Below are 4096 nucleotides of genomic sequence, written 5' to 3'. Positions count from 1 at the left end.
GTGCCCTGACCATACCGCTCTGAGCTTCAGGATCACAATCAGTAAATCACTGCTTGTAATCTCTAACTGCAGCCTCCTGTCATTATTGTTCTAAACAATCTGACACATGTAGCATCGGCGTCTCTGCCTCCTGCCGGGCAGAGACACCATTCCCCTCACCACCGCGGTCCTGGTCCGGCATCTTCAGGCCTCCCTGCTGCTGCACGCAGCTTCCCGGGCACTGCGCTTAAAGGGGTCGCGCTTCGTCCTAAAGAGTCCCCGGCCAATGGCCGGAGGACTTCTCCTATATAAGGCACCTCCTCCAAAATGGAGGTGCCTGTGCAAGGTTGTTGTTTCGTGTACTTACACTTGCTTCAACCCTCAGGTCCCGCTGCCAGTCAGTCCTGCCCGCCAGTCTGTCTCTAGTTCTGCTCGCCAGCCTGACTTCAGTCCAGTCTGCCAGTCTGACTGCAACCCAGCCCGACAGTCTGCCTACAGTCCAGCCCGCCAGTCTGTCTATGGGCTCTGCCCGCCTGCCTATTACCAGCCAGCTGTGCCTGCCAGTCTGCTTACCCGGAGCACCTGCCAGTTACCTGTTGTGCCCGCCAGCCTGACTACCTGGAGTACCCGCCAGTTACCCGTTGTGCCCGCCAGCCTGCTTACCTGGAGCACCTGCCAGTTACCTGTTGTACCCATCAGCCTGCTTACCCGGAGCACTTACCCGTTACCTGTTGTGCCCGCCAGCCTTCCTACCTGCAGCACCCGTCTGGCTATCTGCCATTCCAGCCTGCTTATCTACCTGGACCACACGTCTGCCTTCCTGCCATGCTTATCCGCTGTACCGGTCAGCTCCTGTCATCTGACCAGTGGGAGTCACCTGCTCTCATACAAGGTCGGTCCCAGAGTAGCACCTGGTTCACCTGCCCGGTCCCTCCCTGGTTCACGGAGTCGACTAAGCCGCCGTGTGACCTTGGTCAGACCGTGTAGGCACCTAGTTTCGCCCCTCTGGTCCCTCCTTCCACCACCCGGACCCGTAACAACACATTCCTGGCCATTCTTTGCATTTCATTCTGGGTGGAGTCATGGGGTCATTGAGATCCTGGATGGGCTTGAAGTATGTGTAAGGAGTCAGAAGCGATGTTATCACTGGCACCAAACAGGAGTATCCGGGAAGAGGATCTTTTAAGATGGGATAAACCACCACACTGAGTTGTGTAAAATAATGCAGCGTGTGACTGTGCTTAATTACAAAGGTAAAATAAACTTTTATTTAAATTTGAAAAACGCACCACTAGAGATTCGAGACAGTAAACTTGTAATTCGGGGCACAGATATCTTCCCTTGATCGGTCTGCATCAGGAGGATGTGGACCCATGGATCTGTTGTCTCTGTCAAACTTACAGTTGAAACCAGAAGTTTGCATACACTATATAAGAAAACACATATGCATGTTTTTCTCAATATCTCACAGGAAATCAGAATAAACTTTGCCTGTTTTAGATCAATTAGGATCATCATCATTTTTAATATTTACCAAATGCCAGAATAATGAGAGAGAGAGCGAATGTTTTAAGGCATTTTTATTACTCACTGCAAAGTCAAAAGTTTACATACATTTCATTAGTATTTGGTGCCATTGCCCTTAAACTAAATTACTTGGGTCAAACGTTTGCAATATCCTTCCACAAGCTTCTCACGATAGTTGGTCGGAATTTGGGCCCATTCCTCCTGACAAAACTGGTGTAACTGATCCAGGTTTGTATGTCGCCTTGCTCGCACCTGCCTTTTCTGCTTTGCCCATAAATTTTCAATGGGATTGAGATCAGGGCTTTGTGATGACCACTGCAAAACATTGACTTTGCTATCCTTAAGCCACTTTGTTACCACTTTGGCAGCTTGCTTCAGGTCATTGTCCATTTGGAAGACCCATTTCCGCCCAAGCTTTAACTTCCTGGCTGATGTCTTGAGATGTTGCTTCAGTATTGCCACATAATCTTTTCTTATGATGCCATCTCTTTTGTGAAGTGCACCAGTCCCTCCTGCTGTAAAACAACCCCACAACATGTTGCTGCCACCCCAGTTGGGATGGTGTTCTTAGGCTTCCAAGCTTCTCCCTTTTTCCTACAAACGTAACGATGGCCATTATGCCCAAAAAGTTCACTTTTAGTTTCATCAGCCCGCAAGATATGTCTCCAAAAATTAAGGTCTTTGTTCCTGTGTGCATTTGCAAACGCTAATTTGACTCTTTTATGTTTCTTTTGGAGTATTGGCTGACAGAGTGGCCTTTCAGACCATGTTGATACACTACTCGTTTTACTGTGGGTATTGACACAATTTTGCTTTTGTCCTTGGGTTGATATGCACATGTCGGATCAAAGCACATTCATCTCTGGGACAAAGAACCCGTCTCCTTCCTAGGCGGGACGATGGCTGGACATTCCCATCTTGTTTTTACTTGCGTATAATTGTTTGTACAGATGAAGGAGGCACCTTCAGGTATCTTGAAATTGTACCCAAGGATGGGCCAGACCTGTGCAAGTCCACAACTCTCTTCCTGATATCTTGGCTGATTTCTTTAGACTGTCTTCTGATGCTTCACTAAGAAGCAGTGTGTTTCAGGTATGCATTAAAATACATCCACATGTGTGTCTCTAATTAAATCGGATGTTGCCAAAAACAGAAGCTTCCAAACACATGACATCATCATATGGGCAGTCCAGAATTGTTTAAATGAATAGCAATCTTAGAGTATGTAAAAATGCCTTAAAACATTCTCTCTCAATATTCTGGCATTTGACAAATATTAAAAATTATGACAATCCTAATTGACCTAAAACAGAAAAGGTTTATACTGATTTCATGAGATATTGAGAAAAACATACGTATGTCTTTTTATATAGTGTATGTAAACTTCTGGTTTCAACTGTAAATACTGGACTCACAAGTAGCTATGACACAATAGAAGATAGCCTGAACTATCTCATGAAGTTGATCTTGTGGCATGATGGTGGTTCTTGGCACCATGTCCACTGCCGGGTTGGGAGATAGTGATCCCTGGACAGCAGCCTATGATATTGGAAGCCGGCTTGTCCTCGGTAAGGATGCTGGGGAATGCATGATTGGAGCTGCGTGTTGGGACTCAAAAGGAGTAGGTTATGCTTGAGACCTTGGAATGGTCTGGGAAGAAGCGCTCCCTGAAGGACGATACATTGCACACCAAATAAACTGCTCTGATCTAGGAGCGCTACCTAAGGTATCAGTGCGGAATTTGTGGATGTTGCCTTTTTGGTAATTGTAGTGTCCTGTGATGGTGTAGTTGTCTTTCTTCCCCATCTGGTTAGGTAAAATGTAATCTCCGAGTAGTTGTTGTTTAGATTATGGCCCAGAAGAACAATGAACACGTCTTTACTCTACATTTGCCAGGACTATTCCTCCCACCTTGAAAGGTTTTATCACTTAAAATTGTATTTTTCTTCTCTTTTTCACACTAATAGAGACCTTGATGTGTATGTTTTACAGCAGGGGTCTCAAACACGCGGCCCGCGGGCCGCATGCGGCCCCTGAGGCTGCTTTATGCGGCCCGCAGGCACAGACCCCTTGACGATCCCGACCTGGTCCAGGAGGAGCCGCCGACAGCAGCGCTGAATTGCCACACAGAGACTGTTTCCCAGCACTGCATTTCCAATGCCAGCCGCTGGCCAATCAGAGGCCAGCAGCTGATATTTGCGTGTCGGCGCAGCGAGTATGACGTCATTGCCATATGCAGAAGTCAGCTGCTGGCCTCTGATTGGCCGGCGGCTGACATTGAAAATGCTGTGCTGGGAGACAGTCTCTGTGCGGCAATGCAGCACTGCTGTCGGCGGATCCTCCTGGACCAGGTCGGGATCGTCAAGGGGTCGGACTCTGTGGTGCCTGCGGGCCACATCTGCAGGAAGGCCGCAGAGGGAACGGAGGACAGGTGAGAATCATCTTTTTTTTTTTTTCTATTTTATGTGTGTGAAGAACAGCACAGGGGGCACATAGCCACAGGATGGGGACCGGGATGGGGCACAGAGCCACAAGAGGGGACCTGGATGGGGCACATAGCCACAAGAGGGGACCTGGATGGGGCACATAG

This window comes from Phyllobates terribilis, unplaced genomic scaffold (assembly GCF_046119375.1).
Source record: "Phyllobates terribilis strain yellow unplaced genomic scaffold, ASM4611937v1 Scaffold_1396__1_contigs__length_298058, whole genome shotgun sequence".
Classification (NCBI taxonomy): domain Eukaryota; kingdom Metazoa; phylum Chordata; class Amphibia; order Anura; family Dendrobatidae; genus Phyllobates; species Phyllobates terribilis.
The sequence above is the reverse complement of the archived record's forward strand: the minus strand, read 5'-3'. Positions refer to the sequence as shown.